The sequence below is a fragment of the Electrona antarctica genome (genome assembly GCF_951216825.1).
Source record: "Electrona antarctica genome assembly, chromosome: 5".
Taxonomy (NCBI): Eukaryota; Metazoa; Chordata; class Actinopteri; order Myctophiformes; family Myctophidae; genus Electrona; species Electrona antarctica.
This window is the reverse complement of record NC_136810.1, coordinates 53,325,144-53,344,019: the sequence shown is the minus strand read 5'-3', so window position 1 is coordinate 53,344,019 and position 18,876 is coordinate 53,325,144. Positions and strand designations below refer to the sequence as shown.

The 18,876-nt window shown below is 43.6% G+C and overlaps 1 protein-coding gene across 1 annotated transcript in view; it reads left to right on the top strand.

The window, feature by feature from the left end:
* The window catches only part of LOC306923816 (solute carrier family 23 member 1), a 253,967-nt gene that overhangs the window by 58,977 nt on the left and 176,114 nt on the right, over positions 1 to 18,876 (top strand). The window lies entirely within an intron of this gene.

Here is an 18,876-nt window from a genome sequence, read left to right as displayed (position 1 = left end):
ATAATAATAATACATTTCCTGTTTGTTTATTTGACTTGCTTGTTTTTCATCTTCTCTTTCCCTCCTCTCTATCTTGCACTTTGTTTCTAAACAAAAGATATTATACCGAAAATATTTATTTAACTAACATTAAGGTTTGTCCAACTGTTTGGCATGCATGGGTACGTGGTAAGGGGGAGAGGAGGGATTAAGATAATATAATTGGCAAATGACACATTTCTAGGGAAACTACAAAACTGCAGAAATGTGAACATATTCTGAGATAGAAAAATAACCACTATGGTTTTAAATTAAATTGTTATTTTTACTACCTTTTGGGACGACTATAGTGTTTATTTGATCACTTGGTTAATTATTTTGTGTTCTTACCAGTATTAAACTGCAGTGAGGGGAATAATTATGTTAATTAGGATTAGATGATAAGGAGGGTGATAATGATTACTAAAAATGAACCAGAGAACTTTCATAGTAACGATGATGGTGACATCAATAATGGTGACAACAGAGATTGTTACTATTATTGTCTCCACCAGGCCGAAGGCATGGGGAGAGAGTATGTTTTGCACTCCGTCCGTGTGTCCGTCCTTCCGTCCGTCCTTCTGTCCGTCCGTTATCAGCTAATCTCCGGCACCGTTGGCCCGATCCATGCCAAATTGTGCACACACACTCCCTGGATGCCAACGATGAACCTCTGCCCCAAATATTCTTCAGCGGTCTGTTATAGCGCCACCATGAGGCCGATTTAGGCAAAACACATGTCTGTAGATAACTCGTACACATTTTATCCATACATCACACAATTATATACACTATCTCCATAGTCATGTGATCCCATCTTCCATCCTGATTGGCTAAGATTGGCTTCCAAAGCTCACATGATTGGTCCGTTTCGAACAAAATGCCACAAATCACAAACACAGTGTCCAATTTCCATGAAATTATACACACACATTTCCACTAGGCCGAGGACGACATACCACTATTTTTTCCCCAAATCAGCCTCACGGTGGTGCTATAACAGGCCAATTCCTGTTTTTACCTATAACTGCATCGATCTGTATACAACTTATGTATGCACACTCCCTAGAGGCCATGGAAAAAACATTTTCCCTGCATCCCTCCACATCTGCCGGTTATAGCGCCACCATGAGGCCGATTTCTGCTAAACTGTTGCAAAACATTCTTTATGTTAGTCGCACAGATTTCATCCAAATCTCTGTAGTCATGATCACATGATCTCTGTAGTCATGTGATCAAGACGAGCCTGTTCGATTTCTCAGATTCTACACTGATTAGCTAAGATTGCCTTCCAAAGTTTTCAGGAGTAGCCCGTTTTGTACAAAATGCTGCACATGTCCTGCTCATCCAGAATTATAGCTATGAGTGATCTGGCTCTGCATTTCCTCAGCCACAAATCCCCCCTACAGGGCTGACAAGAGCCTAGTACAGCCTATTAGAGTCCAGTACAGCGTAGTACACCCTATTCTAGCCTTCCCCAGCCTAGTATAGCCTAGTGCGTGCGTGCGTGTGAAGGCTAGAATAGGGTCTGTCTGTCTGTGTGTCACGCTTCCCGCGTTCGCGCGTCTTACTTGTGTAAAATCTATCTATCTATCTATCTATCTATCTATCTATCTATCTATCTATCTATCTATCTATCTATCTATCTATCTATCTATCTATCTATCTATCTATCTATCTATCTATCTATCTATCTATCACTTCCTGCTTCTCAAGACAGATAGCCTACCAATAAAATTAAAAAAAATAAAGTGGTCAATGTTGGATTTAACTTTGACTACCAAATACAGTCTGACTCTTCAAATGAACATAACTTTTCAATTAATTTAAGTTCTATGATACGGTTTTTCTCCCTGATCCACAGACCTCCTCCTCAGCTCTGATCAAGGTTGGGCACCCTAATAAAACTACTATTGTGACACTGCATTCCTTTAAATCCTGACATGGCCTTCATGAATCACTCATCATGTACTTAATTATCTGTTTTGAATCTCAGGTACGTTTCTATTGCATTGTTTTCTCTTCAACATAGAGTACAGTACCACACCTTAATGGACTGACACCAACTATTTAAGCTACGTTGACAAACACAAAACTTGTTTAGCTTGTACAACTTCCTGTCTCCTCATGTCCCCAAGTAACACTGTCCTCTGAAAGGCCATCTGCAATAACCTAATATGAAGTATACTGCACACCCATTCACCTTTGCAGCTAAGTGTCCCTTTCTCGGACTGCAACTGTACTTACTGTATAAGACCATTTTATTGAAATCCCAAACATGGAATATACTTGGACCATGCATTATGCCACATATAATGCCTGTCTCAGGATGGCCACCTGCCAGTATACAGTGGATAAGAAAGGACAATTGCTGATCTACAAGGTCACAACATGCCGTAATGTGTTGTGAGCTTGTAGATCGTATTTTCCCCAAAAGTAAGTTTTGATAAGTGACTTATTTTAAAATGTGTAGCGCAGTGGAATAGAGTAGACAATATATGACACGTCAAGAGTCTATTAGTACTGTAGGCTATACATTTGTGTTCTGGTAATATCATTGATCACTTGTTTTGCATGTCCGTGGCAAAAATAAAACATTAATGCAAATGTCGATCACATTCACAAGCTGGCATAGTGATGCCCCCGGGTGCAGATAGCTGCTGTACTATCATGGTTATTGGTGGTGGCGGCAATACTAATAATGTTAGTCTGGATATATCAAATCCTGTGTTGAGGATCACACAAGAATAGCATGCACTTTATGAACAAAATAACACCCAAACCAGACAATTCATTAAAAGGTTTCATAATTACAGTCTGCTTGAGGTGTAATGCAGCTTTAAACGAAATAGCAGACAGTGGCACTGGTACATATCTGAACTCATCTTCTCCTCCTACAGTGCGTGTCAACCACATTAATCCCCATAGCCGACACTGGCATGGTCCTTCTCAGCTTCAATGATGTTTTTCATACCAATCGTTGCATAGAAGCATCATGGTTTTGTTATGCGTACACACCCATGGTACTGTGCCAAGAGAACTCACAAATCAAAACAAACGCACGCACACGCAGTCAAGTTGTCTACCGATGTTAATTATCTCAAACCCTCACCCTAACCTAACCTCCCACGGGACAGCACACCTAAACCTAACCGCAACCCTCTCCCAACCCTTAACGCTGTTAAGGGCTCCATTTACGCTGTTTATTCAGGTTCAGTTTTGTTAATGAGGTACTCAGCAGCCCTGAGACCCGTAACAGGCCAATACCTAGTATGTATCTAATATACTTAACTCAAGTCCATAGCCCTATGTCCTTTGAAGCCGTTGCATTAAGGCTATGGGACTGTTGTCTTCCTGCCCTCACATGAAATGCAGACCAGCCTCTCCTCTGTTGCAGAAATATAAAGAAAGTTTGACCAACTCACCAATGCAAAGGCGGCTTGTGTTATTAGAAAGATTACTTTCCTTAGTGGATACACTCTGAGCCCCCCACCACAAGTATGAATTGCACTTTTTGGACAGAAAGGCCACTGTGCCCTCCACCGATATTGCCAAGAAAAAATCTCATAGACAAGATTTTTCCCTTTCTGGCCAAAAAGTGCATTTTATACGTGTGTGGTGGGGGGCTCAGAGTGCATCCACTATAAGGAAAGTAGGCTTTCTAATAACACAAGCCGCCTTTGTAATGGTGAGTAGGTAAAATGTATGAGGTGAACACCACTGCTGAGGTGCTCTACCTTGACAAGCCAGTTGACCGGAAAAGAGTCCTACTCAAAGTAGGTAGAGTTATATTACGCTGCGGTGACCGTTCCCTCGACACTTATGCCAGTGAAGTCAAACACTGTGCCTAAAGGGATGAGTCAAAGGTCAGAAAGCCCACCTCCTGGGGTCACGGTGGCACAGTCGGTAGTGCTGTCGCCTCACAGCTAGAAGGTCCTGGGTTCAATTCCCGCTGGGGACGCTGTGGGCACTGGGGGTGTGTTCCCTCCTCCGCGTCATCAGGGGGTGCATACTTAGTTTAGACTAGTCATTGGTTAGACATGGGTTAAGGTTAGGTTTAGGTGTGCTGCCCCGTGGGAGGTTAGGTTTAGGGTGAGGGTTTGAGATAGGTTGTAGTTGTAGGACTAATGACTGGTCTAACCAATGACTAGTCTAAACCAAAAACTGTCTAAACTAAGTATGCACCCGTCATCAGTGCCCATACCTGTGGCGGGGTTGGCGAAAGGGCCTTTCTGTGTGGAGTTTGCATGTTCTCCCCGTGTCCCCTAGGGTAGGTACCCTCACATGTTCTCCCCGTGTCCCCTAGGGTAGGTACCCTCACATGTTCTCCCCGTGTCCCCTAGGGTAGGTACCCTCACATGTTCTCCCCGTGTCCCCTAGGGTAGGTACCCTCACATGTTCTCCCCGTGTCCCCTAGGGTAGGTACCCTAACATGTTCTCCCCGTGTCCCCTATGGTAGATACCCTCACATGTTCTCCCCGTGTCCCATAGGGTAGGTACCCTCACATGTACTCCCCGTGTCCCCTAGGGTAGGTACCCTCACATGTTCTCCCCGTGTCCCCTAGGGTAGGTACCCTCACATGTTCTCCCCGTGTCCCCTAGGGTAGGTACCCTCACATGTTCTCCCCGTGTCCCCTAGGGTAGGTACCCTCATATGCTCTCCCCGTGTCCCCTAGGGTAGGTACCCTCACATGTTCTCCCCGTGTCCCCTAGGGTAGGTACCCTCACATGTTCTCCCCGTGTCCCCTAGGGTAGGTACCCTCATATGCTCTCCCCGTGTCCCCTAGGGTAGGTACCCTCACATGTTCTCCCCGTGTCCCCTAGGGTAGGTACCCTCACATGTTCTCCCCGTGTCCCCTAGGGTAGGTACCCTCATATGCTCTCCCCGTGTCCCCTAGGGTAGGTACCCTCACATGTTCTCCCCGTGTCCCCTAGGGTAGGTACCCTCACATGTTCTCCCCGTGTCCCCTAGGGTAGGTACCCTCACATGTTCTCCCCGTGTCCCCTAGGGTAGGTACCCTCACATGTTCTCCCCGTGTCCCCTAGGGTAGGTACCCTAACATGTTCTCCCCGTGTCCCCTATGGTAGATACCCTCACATGTTCTCCCCGTGTCCCATAGGGTAGGTACCCTCACATGTACTCCCCGTGTCCCCTAGGGTAGGTACCCTCACATGTTCTCCCCGTGTCCCCTAGGGTAGGTACCCTCACATGTTCTCCCCGTGTCCCCTAGGGTAGGTACCCTCACATGTTCTCCCCGTGTCCCCTAGGGTAGGTACCCTCATATGCTCTCCCCGTGTCCCCTAGGGTAGGTACCCTCACATGTTCTCCCCGTGTCCCCTAGGGTAGGTACCCTCACATGTTCTCCCCGTGTCCCCTAGGGTAGGTACCCTCATATGCTCTCCCCGTGTCCCCTAGGGTAGGTACCCTCACATGTTCTCCCCGTGTCCCCTAGGGTAGGTACCCTCACATGTTCTCCCCGTGTCCCCTAGGGTAGGTACCCTCATATGCTCTCCCCGTGTCCCCTAGGGTAGGTACCCTCACATGTTCTCCCCGTGTCCCCTAGGGTAGGTACCCTCACATGTTCTCCCCGTAGGCCTAGGGTAGGTACCCTCACAAAAACATGCCGTAATCCTGGTCTCTAAACTACTGTACCTCCCCATGGCTAGCCAGAGCGCCTGATGGAGGGGAAAGGAACTGGTCGGAATAACGTGTTCCTTCCACGCGCTACGTCCGGCCGGGGAAACTCTCCCCTGTCAGGTGAAAAGAAGCAGCTTGGACTCCTCATGCATAGAAGGAAGCATGAGGTCAGTCCGCTGCCCCCCAGGTTGGCAGACGAAGTGTTACAAAATGGTGGGATAAAACATAAAAAAAAAGCCCACCTCCTGAAATGTCCTGCGGCCATTTTGAAAAATGGCTGCCATCGTCACAGTACAAATCTAAATAGTACCACTGTATTCAGAAATTTAGGATTAGTCACCAGAATCAAGATCCTAGTTGGTCTAAAACTTGAGTTATTGGTGAAATAACAGCAGATGGCGGCCATTTTGAAAAATGGCTGCCATGGTCACAGGACAAATCTAAATAATACCACTGAATTCCTCATCATTGAAAATGTATGATTAGTCACCAGAATCAAGATCCTAGTTGGTCTACAACTTGAGTTATTGTAAAATAACAGGTGGCGGCCATTTTGAAAAATGGCTCCAATGGTCACAGGACAAATCTAAATAGTACCAGTCCAGCTGCTTAGCTCCAATATATATAAAGGAATTGTTCAGTTTGTGATAAAAGCATGACATTTGGTACACTTGTAGCCAAAGGCATTCCCAAAAGATTTGGATGTGGAGGCATCATGAATTTTCAACATGGCACCCATGGCAACCAGCAATAACCGTTTTTGAATGAGTTATGGATGTAATATGATATTGCAGACACAATTTGTTTAATTTATTTACCATACGTACTTGGTAATGTGTTTTTGGGATAATTGAACATTCTCATTGAAAATTCAAAATGGCCACCATCTTTTCTGACTGGTTAGTTATGGATGATCTCTGTGTCGAATTATACATTTTTGTTGATGCAAAATTTGAATTAGGAACTTTAGAATTTCTAAGAAGCTTCCTTCTATCTCATAAGACTCATTAAAGATAGAGTGCTGTGATATATAGTATGCACATAGGTGAGATTCGTCCTCTACATAACAACTAGGAGCAGTGAACAGCCATTATGTGCTATGTCATTTGAGCCTGACGACAGTTCCAACAGGACATGTATAATCTCAGGAAACACAGCCCACAGTCTTTTTCCCACATGGCCATCAAAGCTTGATACAGTGTGACGACCCATATATCAGCACCATAGGGGCAGCAGATGGCTCAGGAGGTAGAGTGTCCATTTGGAAAGTGGAAGGTCCCGAGTTCGATCACCGGCTCCCCTAAAAGTCAATGTCGAAGTGTCCTTGAGCAAGACACCGAACCGCAAATTGCTCCCGGTGAGCAGGTTCTTGCATGGATTCCTCCGGCATTGGTGTATGAATGTGTGTGTGAATAGGTGAATGTAGCACAATCTCTGTAAAACGTCTTGGATAAAGGCGCAATATACATGCACCACTTATACCATAGAGTCAGTACCATAGTCGGCACCATAGTCAGTACCATAGAGTCAGCACTATAGTCCTTGACTCCTTACCATAGAGTCAGTACCACATCAGCACCAGAGTCAGTACCATATGAGTCAGCACCATAGTCAGTATACCATAGAGTCACCAGAGTCAGCACCATAGTCAGTATACCAGAGTCACCAGAGTCAGCACCATAGTCAGTATACCATAGAGTCAGCAACATAGTCATTACCGTAGAGATAGCGCCATAGTCATGAACATATAGTCAGCACCATAAGCAATTTCCGATACTTAGCAGCCCATTAAATTGCAGCAGGGCTATGGCAGGAGAAAGCACACAAACTACCAGTGTTCCATGCATTGACGGGTTGTGACACTGTGTCAAGCATGTTGGCCACGGGAAAAAGACTGCGTGGGCTGTATGGGCTTCTGAGCTTATACACATGCCCTGTTGATATTCAGTTGTGAGGTAGAAGGAAGCTTCTGGCCAATTCCAAAGTTCAAAAATTACTGATTTGACACCGAGATCACCCATATCAGACAATCATACAAGTGATGGCTGCCATCTTGAAAAATGGCAGCCATCTTGAATATTCAATGACAATTTTCAATTGTGCAAAAGACACTTACCAAATACTATATGGTAAATGAGTCTGAAATAACATATTATATCCATCATTCATAAGAAAAATGGCTGCCATGGGTGCCATGTTGAAAATCCATGATGCCTCCACAATCCACATCCAATTATTTTTGGGATGCCTTTGGCTATATGTGTACCAAATGTCATGCTTTTATCACAAACTGAACGATTGTTTTGGTTATCTGCTGCACTGTACCAGAATGAAGAGCCTAGGTGGTCTAGAACCTGAATTTGTAAAATAACAGCAGGTGGAGGCCATTTTGGAAAATGGCTGCCATGGTCCCGCCATAAAAAATAGACCAATCAAATCAATTGTTTTGTCAAGTACAGCTGTGTCAAGACACATGTGCAGCATTGGCTGTTAAAACTCAAAGGTCTAGGAGGCAGAAACCTTATAGCTGGCTCATTTTACCTGATGGCCCACTTTACCTGAGACCACCCTACATACAGACCAAAGTTTGGCGGAGCCCGTTGCTCGCTGCTGTTAGCACACCCATGTGCCATGTCCACACACACACACACACACACACGCACGCACGCACGCACGCACGCACGCACGCACGCACGCACGCACGCACGCACGCACGCACGCACGCACACACACACCCAACAGAGTTGTAGGAGCCTAGGAGGGGTACACAGTGTGTGCTGCTGTGCTATCCCGACCTGCGTAGCCGGACCGGCTGCTGCTCTGTTGACAGCTATTGTACGGTACGCCGCTGTTTATACACAGCAACGCAGTTTGGGCTGCATTCTGATTGGTCAGAGGTGTTGCAGTTCGCCTGCGAATGTCTGCAAAATTCGACACCGGAGCGAACAAATAAAGAGCGAAAACGGTCGCATTTTCGCACATTCGCACATTCGCCACTGATGTGGAAGCTTGCATTGACTTCAATTGGTTTTAAAAAAAGGCGAATTATTCGCACGAATAAATCGCGTCGCTAATTCGCCAGTGTGTAATAACCTTTAGTTTTGCACAAAAAACACTCCTTGGGAGGAAAACGGCCTCACAAACGTGATGAGGTCAGCACATTTGGTCAGGTGGATATGGCCTAATTTAGCTCAAGGAGTGTTTTTTGTGCAAAACTAATGCTTGGAATGGATTCAGAATCATGAAAACCCCCTAGTTTCATATGTCACATGCTACTTAAAGAATGATGAAATTTGGACTTTTTTGCCTTATATAGGATGTTAAGGGTATGGTCACATATTATGCTAATAACTCACTTTCCCACAGGAGTTGAATTTCAAACTTTTAGTAACACCTTTAGAAACACATGAAGAAATTTCTTGGTAACGATTTAGTTCCCAGATTGGTCAAATACCTGATAAAATGCCCTTACTAATTGTAGACTCATGTCGATTCTGGAGCAGAGAGCAGGAGCCCTCTGAAACACACACAGCTGTTAGTTTGCAGTTCGAGATAGGAGCTTTCCCTATTATTAGGAACAGCACCCCCGACCCCCCTGGGGTGTTTAGCAGCATTCAACAAAAGGCTTTGTCTTTACAGCCTAATTGTAAATAACTCTAAGCAGTTTACTCTGTGTGTCACCACAGTATTGCATGTCTCAACTTACAGTTTGTCCTGTGCACAGTCAGTGTGTCAACTGTCTATAAAATATCCATCAATATCAAATATTCCCTTATTTAAAACCTTTGACTCTAACATGTAAATAAAATGAAATTACTGTGGCTTTATCCAATTTTCCGATTTTGATTCTGGAAAGATATGCAAATGTGGGCATATTTTCATATATAATGCCTAATTTCAGAAAACTGGTATTACAATAAATCATTGTCTTCATGTAAGTACTATCATAGCTTTTTTCCAGCAGTACTGAATAGTTTAAATAGCACTATAGCTCACCTTTGTAATTGATGATGCTGCAATTCCTGTGTAAATAACAAATGCTGTGACTGTGGGAGCATTCATGTACATACAGAAGTACAGTCTATTGCGGTCTGTGTCAAACTAGTACAAATTGTTTCTAACTAAACACAATTATGTTCATGATGTTGCTGATGTCTCAGGTGGGTGCAGTCCTTGGGTACATTCATGATGCTCAGTGACATCATGCCAGCATACAAGGTAGATTTGTCTCCCCGCCCACATCACCACAAAAATGTTCAACAACACAGTCATGCGCGCTGTGGGTGCTGGCACCGTGTTTCCTCCTCCATCAGTGCCCATACCCGAGGCGGGGTTGGTGAAAGGGCCTTTCTGTGTGGAGTTTGCATGTTCTCCCCGTGTCCCTATAGGGTAGGTACCCTCACAAAAAACATGCAGTAATCCTGGTCTCTAAACTGCCTCCCCCTGGCCAGCCGGGGTGCCTGATGGAGGGGAAAGGAACTGGTTGGAATAACGTGTTCCTTCCACGCGCTACGCCCAACCAGGGAAACTCCCCCCTGTCAGGTGTAAAGGAGCAACTTGGACACTCAGGCATGAAGGAAGCATGAGTTGAAGTCTGTTGCTCTCACCATGTCCCCCATATATGGGGACTAGGTTGGCGGAGGGTGTGTAGAGCCCAGGATCACATTAGATAATTGACACAGGGGTGAAAAATGGGTTACAAAATCGTGGGATAAAAATTATAAAAAAAACACCAACACAGTCATGCAAAATAACATTGACAGCTTGACACGCACCCACTCACCTCTGCACCTAAATGACCCTTTGCTCATGTATGTTGTTGTCTGGTATGAAGGGGTCCCATGCACCCGAAAGATATATTTTTCTAACCTCCCTAACTCTGGTTAGGCCTGGCATAGCACATCATGGCTGGACCACTGCATTAGCACTGCCGATGCACATGCTTCACTATCATGTATGGATATTATGTATGGAACAGCAACAACTGATCATATTCCTTTTGGTATGTCAATTAATGTTGAACAGCTACCTGGTTGTCTCCACCAGGCCGAAGGCATGGGGAGAGAGTATGTTTTGCACTCCGTCCGTCCGTGTGTCCGTGTGCGTGTGTGTGTCCGTCCGTCCGTCCGTCTGTGAACAGCTAATCTCCGGCACCGTTAACCCGGGTGATGCCAAATTTTGCACACACACTCCCTGGATGCCAACGATGAACCTCTGCCCCAAAATTTCCAGAACGGCCTGTTATAGCGCCACCAGGAGGCTGCTTTGTGCAAAACAAGTTTCTGGACAGTACACCTACATATTTTGTCCAAACATCACGCAAATTGGTACACAGTCTCTCTAGAGCCATTCAACTAAACGGGCCTTTCAGATTTCTCAGACTCCATCCTGACTGGCTAAGATTGGCTTCCAAAGTTCGAAGGAGTGCTCAGTTTCAAACAAAATGCTGCAAATCATGAACACATCGTGTGATTTCCGTGAAATTGTGCAAGCACATTCCCACTAGGCCGAGGAAGAAATGCCACATGAACATTTTCAACTCAGTCTCATGGTGGTGCTATAACTGGCCGAAAAGTGTTTTTACCTCTAACTGCACGGATCTGTGGATAACTTTGTATGCCAACTCCCTAGAGGCCAAGGAAAAAACCTTTGCCTGGAATTTTTCACATCTGCTCTTTATAGCGCCACCAGGAGGCCGACATATGTAAAACACATTTTCTAATATTACTCCTTCAGATTTGATCCAAATTTCACGCAAATCGGTACACATGCTCTCCATAGTCATGTGATCAAGACGGGTTTGTATAAATAAAAGAAATAAAATGTAATTCTATTGTGCATGTCATGTCCATGTCATGTGCATGTCATCACCTGCACACCAGATTAGAGGAATTTTCAAAATATGGATTAATAAAAAAATAAAAAAAAGAATATTAAAAAAAAAGAATTCCCAAAAAAATATCGGTTTCTCGTTGGTGGCAACCAGTACATGGTTAGATTCATCTCGTGATCTCGTCGGTGGCACCTAAACAGTTTTAAGAAAAGCCTATAACGCACTGACGGTATAGACCTAGGGTGATTATTGTATTATGCCGACCACGACCGGGCAATAATTGAATGTAGGTACCAACAAGACCTTGTAGGCTAACCCACTTTATAATTATGAATAACATACTTATTTTTCATTAAATGCACCCAAGGTTCAGGGCTTAATGTGTATTCATAATAAACGAAAAACAGCTTTGCCTATTTTCGTTTACAATGTACTGTAGATGCAGTGGCTATGTTTATTTGTAGTTTGGACCAAAGAACCATACCTGCTGCAGTCTGGAGCCGAAGTTTTCATTGGTGAGGCGAGGGTCTGGGAGGAGCGCACTCAGTTCTGGATCAAATAATTAGTTTGGAAATAGTTTGGAATATAGTTGATCAGAAGGGGAGTCTGGCGACTGTGGCGGGACCGTACCCAAGTTCCCTCAGCCCTATGTTCCCTCAGCCCTACCGTATGTTCCCTCAGCCCTATGTTCCCTCAGCCCAATGTTCCCTCATTCCAAAACAGACCCTATGTTCCCTCCAGTGGGGGCTGGTGGTGATTTGGGGGGTGGGGGGGGGGGGGGGGGGGGGCTGTAAGGCATCAATTATACTATAATGCTACCCATAGTTCACCCTGCAGCAACAGCATCACATTGCAGATACCAAGTTACAGCAATTATAGTAAATGCTCCACAACAACACAGTGAACTCCAGTGAATGTATGTCCGTATATATATTTTAATATTCACAATTTTAAATATATAGTGTCAGGATGACATGCTCATTAATATGTTGCAGGAGATTTGTGGTATTGTATGCGATATCGGTACCACATTTGTCATGGTATGTGTGAGTCAAGTCAACTGTATGACCACAGTGGAAAAGAACATGGCATGACATCATTGTAAATAGATAAAGTAAATAGTTATAATTTTTTGTCAGTTGAGAGAAAGTGTTTCAAAGTGTCAAATTACAATTACAACTAAATCATAATAACACAAGCATAATTCATGGAAACCCTTGATCCTCAGACGACCTCCTCAGCTCTGATCAAGGTTGGGCACCTCAATCAAACTACTATTGTGACACTGCATTCCTTTAAATCCTGACATGGCCTTCATCATGTACTTAATTATCTGTTTTGACTGTGTTAGACAGCCTCCACACAGATCCGACGCGCTCACGGCCGTGCGCACGCTTAATAGTCCTTAGTAGCTGGGGGCGGACTCGTAAAAAATCACCACAATTTGGCTTTTGGTGACTTTTGAATTTTGGCGTTGTGTTAGGTATGTGTATAAGGTTTTCAAAAAGCTGTGCAAACACGTTGGGCACGCCCCCTAGTGGGCTGTTTGCACAGACTCAAATATTAGATATGGTTATATAGCTATGGTTGTAAACCCAAATAATTGATACTATTGGGTGTGCTAAATAACATACTGAAATTGTAGGGAAAACGAACAACCAGAAAGGCATCGTTTTCAAGATGGCGTCCACGGTGGCTCAAATGAGCTAAAATGCCTATAATGTAAAAAATCATAACAATTATGCACTTCATAACTACTTTTTGAATTTTGGCATGGTGTTAGGTATGGGCATATGGTTTTCAAAAAACATTGCAAACTAATTTGGCTCGCCCCCTAGTGGTCGGTTTACAATGAAACCACTATTAGATATGTCAGTATATGGTTGGAACCCCAAATAATTGATAGAAGAGATTTTTCAATGGATTCTGTTACCATTGGGTGTGCCAAATAACATACTACATTTTTACGGAAAACAAACAACTTGAAAGGCATCATTTTCAAGATGGCGTCCACGATGGCTGCAGGGAGCTTAAATTTGTATTCCAAAGTTGCAAACCGACCACTAGGGGGCGAGCCAAATTAGTTTGCGATGTTTTTTGAAAACCTTATGACCATACCTAACAGCATGCCAAAATTCAAAGAGCAGTTAACAAATGCATAATTGATTTACATTAATCACAGTTTATACATTTTATATGCATTTTAGCTCCCGGCAGCGTCACGTAAAAAACATAAACATAACAATTATGCACTTGGTAACTGCTTTTTGAATTTTGGCATGCTGTTAGGTATGGTCATAAGGTTTTCAAAAACCATTCCAAATGAATTTTGCTCGCCCCCTAGTGATCGGTTTGCAATGAAACCATAGGCATTTTAAGCTCCCGGCAGCACCATCGTGTACGCCATCTTGAAAACGATGCCTTTCTAGATGTTTGTTTTTCGTAAGAATTTAGTATGTTATTTAGCACACCCACTAGTAACAGATTAATCGCCCAGTACGAAGTTCTTTGTCCTTTCTATTAGTAACGCCCGACGCTCAGGACGAAGTATTGTCCTAAAGACGAAGTTTTTTGATACGAGAACAGATCGCCTGGCTGTATAGCCCAGGCGCGCCTGTTGGGCTCTCCTCAGTGACGCGCAAGACTGAGACGTCATCAAAAAACTCCCTCCTCTGTTTAGCTGATGAAAACGAAAATCTTAAAACGTTCATAAATCGCGATCTAAATCATCCCGTCTTTTTCTGAAAAAAGATCCTGTGTTAGACGGCGCTCCGCGGTCCAGTCGCTAGTCTCGATAGATTTATTCTTGTCTCCCGTTGTTGTCGATCGATTCTAAAGTGCTGTGGCTATTGTTAGCTGCTACACAACATCATGAACTTCCGGCCGGTCCGTCCGGAAAAGGCGTCCGTGTTTATAAATCGACTGGGCGCATGAATGTAATGGATTAAATAGTTCCGGGCAATTAAAGTGGTAACATAGTCCATTGAAAAATCTCTTCTATCAATTATTTGGGGTTTCAACCATATACTGACATATCTATAGTGGTTTCATTGCAAACCGACCACTAGGGGGCGAGCCAAATTAGTTTGCGAGGGTTTTTGAAAACCTTATGCCCATACCTAACACCATGCCAAAATTCAAAAAGTAGTTACCAAGTGCATAATTGTTATGATTTTTTACATATTAAATTGAGATTCTAGCTCATTTTAGCCACCGTGGACGCCATCTTGAAAACGATGCCTTTCTGGTTGTTCGTTTTTCCTAAGATTTTAGTATGTAATAGCACACCCAATATAGTAACAGAATCCATTGTAAAATGTCTTTTATCAATTATAAGTATACCTATACATACCTATAAGTGTCTAATATTTGAGTCTGTGTAAACAGACCACTAGGGGGCGCTCCCAATACGCTTTTTGAAATCATTATACCCATACCTAACACCACGCCAAAATTCAAAAACTAGTCAACAAAAGCTGAATCTTTCCAAGTGCGACCCCAGCTAAAATGAGACAATTTGCCATCTTTGAGACCTTATAAAAGTCTAAACTTTGATCACGCCAAGAAAGTGAAAGCAATCCGCGGTGATGTATCATGTAATGAGAATCTGGCTCAAATATGGACGGCTATCACATCCGAGGCAGGCGGAAGTGACTCGTCTTGTAAGCTCATATAGCGCAGATTTCTTTGGCACTGGCGCCACGTTGTGGATTAAAGTGGTTGGGGCACATTGAATCAGCCTCTTGGAAATGCAGGTTCCACACAGAGATCCCAGACTAATATCTAGGCAGTGACATTATAGTCTGGCCATGCCAGGCTAAATCAGCATGACACACGCCAAGGACGGATTAACCAATTTAGGCCTGACCTCGAAATTTAAAAAAAAATCTTCTAAATCTTCCAGTTTTCTGAAATAAATATTTTCACGATTTTTAAAAAATAGCTTGTAGCGCGCCACTCGGTGGCGCGCTATGAGCTTGTAGATCTGCTATTTTTCAATAGCTAAATTATAACATAATGTTTAAAACACCAAAAGGGGTTCCCGCCCAAAATGGGTTAACCCCCACGAGGGCCTCTGGGCCGGTATTTGTTTGGGGGCCCGCATAGCGCGCGTGCGCGCAGCATTTTCTGGGTTTTTACATTTGTTATCATCTTTTTATACCTAAATGTATCACAATCAACGGCCAACGAAAGGCCTCAAACCCTGTACAGTGCGGTGCCCTGCACACGCCCATATTTGGGTGTACTGTAGCTGCAGTGGGAGCTCTATATATGGTTATGTCTGAGTAATAGTGAACTCTATGGTTATGTCTGAGTCGGTTTTTATTAAGTCACTGTCATTGATTTTGTATTGTAAAGTGCTCCTTGTGAGAGAAACTCAATGGAAACTAGAAAAAGTGCCCTTCTGGGCACAGGTCTCCACCAGGAGGATAGGAGTGTGTGTGATGTTTGGCAAAATGTTTAGGAGTAATATAATCATGTTTTGTGTGTGTGTGTGTGTGTGTGTGTGTGTGTGTGTGTGTGTGTGTGTGTGTGTGTGTGTGTGTGTGTGTGTGTGTGTGTGTGTGTGTGTGTGTGTGTGTGTGTGTGTGTGTGTGTGAGTGAGACACAGCTTGGCCTGTTGTAGCACCACCATGAGGCTGATTTGAAAACTGTCAAGTGGCATTTCTTCCTCAGCCTAGTGGGAATATGCATGCACAGTTTCACCGAAATCGGAGGAGTAGTTGTGGTGATTTGTACAAAACGGGTACAAAGCGGGCTACTTCTGAAGTTTAGAAGCCAATCGTAGGCAATGAAGGTGGATTACATATGTCGGCCTCCTGGTGGCGCTATAAAGAGCATATGTGAAAGATTCCAGGCAAAGGTTTTTCCTTGGCCTCTAGGGAGTTGGCATACAAAGTTATCCACAAATCCGTGCAGTTGGAGGTAAAAACACTTTTCGGCCAGTTATAGCGCCACCATGAGGCTGAGTTGAAAATGTTCACGTGGCATTACTTCCTCGGCCTAGTGGGAATGTGCGTGCGCAATTTCACGGAAATCACACAATGTGTTCATGATTTGCAGCATTTTGTTTGAAACTGAGCACTCCTGCGAACTTTGGAAGCCAATCTTAGCCAATCAGGATGGAGTCTGAGAAATCTGAAAGACATGTTTCGTTGAATGGCTCTAGAGAGACTGTGTACCAATTTGCGTGATGTTTGGACAAAATCTGTAGGTGTACTGTCCAAAAACTTGTTTTGCACAAAGCGGCCTCCTGGTGGCGCTATAACAGGCCGTTCTGGAAATTTTGGGGCAGAGGTTCATCGTTGGCATCCAGGGAGTGTGTGTGCAAAATGTGGCATCGACCGGGTTAACAGTGCCGGAGATTAGCTGTTCACAGACGGACACACGGACGGACGGACGGACGGACACACGGACGGACGGACGGACGGAGTGCAAAACATACTCTCTCCCCATGCCTTCGGCCTGGTGGAGACAATTAGTCTTAGGAGTTTGTTGTAGTTATCCTATTTTTTGTCCTAGTTTTTTTATTTTTTTATTTTCTTCCTTTTGGCTTTTCAAATAAACTTAACAAAAAGTGTTGGGCTGAGCTATATAGAGACTTGGTGCAGCGATATCCTCCTGTGTGTGTTCATGTACATAATGTATAATTTGAATTACAAAACAATCTCATCAATTGCCTATTTTATATATTTATTGCCTTAGATGTGATTTGCTTTGCAATTTAGACAATTTACAATTTAGGTATTTAGCAGACGCTCTTAATCCAGAGTGATTTACAATAAGCAAGAACAAAGAGCATGGCAATACATCACATACATTAAAAGTAGTTATCATGAAACATGTGTACTGTAAGCTAAGAATGTAACAGTGGAATATCTGTATAATGAAACTATACATATAAACTATACATACTATACTATACATACTATAAAGTGCTATAACTACATAAAATGCAATTCTAGTGCTGTCCACGTAACATGCTATAAATCTGTATAAAATGCTATCTAAGTCTACATAAAGTTCTATCTAAGGGGGTCTATCTTTGCGACTGTGGTTCTTAATTTCCCCTCTGGATTAATAAAGTATTTCTATTCTATTCTACTGTATTTTGTCCGCCTCCTCTGTGTTCCGGAGCTGGGCTTTAGACTTCCATAACTCCAGTTCCCAAAAGGCCCAGCTGGCCCCAAAACTTGGTCTGTGTTCTTAAGCCCTAACCACACCAAAGGGTCACCATGCAACTCCTTGGGTCCAAACGGTTGCAAGGAGTTAACGCTAAAATCGCCTCGACCCTTTGGTGGGGTTTGGGCCATTGAATTCCATGTGCTGAATATAGGGTCAACGTGGGTCAACGTGCAACAAGACATATCACACCACAGGGACAACACTAAAGCCGTCTTGACCCTTTGGTGTGGTTAGGGCTTTGGACCCACACATGGTACTGGACCTGGTTTTACTAGGAAGTGGTGATAGACCCCTACGTCCCGAACACAAGGTTGCACAGGTTCTGTATGACGGTGGACCATCGCTGCAGTGTTATGGCAGTGTTTATCACTTCAAATGGCCATACACACATCGGGGATCATTGTTCTTATCAGCCCCGACATAGAAATCTATAGTGTTATCAAAGACTTTGATTTAAACACATAGCAAGCAGCAGACCCAGCAAGGATTGGTGCACCGATATCCTCCTGTGTTGTTGTTCATATGCGTGATTAATAAAGCACAGGAGTCTTAATTACACAACAGTCTCATTATTAAGCAACCCCACCCCACCCCATTTTCATTGTAACTGTGAAAAGAGTTCAGCCTAGCTGTTTTTTAATACTCTGTTTTTAGCTTAAGGAAGAACTGTAAATATACCACATAAAATCAAACCGAACAAGACAAGTATATCTCATGTTGCAGTCAATCATTTGACTTGAGAGTATAAGGAATAAGTTGGATTTGTTCTGTTGTGGCTGTAAGTGTGTATTCAGTGATGGAAGAAGTAATCACATTTTGGGAACAATATCCAGTGTTGTCCCTGAACGCGTTCAACCCTTTCATATTTTGGGTGTACGTACTGAACGTACACCTGTTCAAAGTTTATTTTTGTTTCCTTTTTAACTATCAAAGCCTGTTTTTGGCTTTGATAGTTAGTTAGTGAAGACGGACATGGTAGATGTCCTATTGCCAGGTTTCGCAAAAACACGACTGCACAGTTAAGCCAGAACTGCTATTTTGGTGGAAGGAGAAGAAAAAAAACAGACAAATACAATAAGTCAAGAAGTCCCTTCGGGCTTTCCCCTTAAGAAATAACCTGTGACATCACAAATTACAGGTATGGTTCTGTGTGACATCAAAGTTAGGAAATGCAGATACTCAAGGTAGAGTTTCCTTTTGA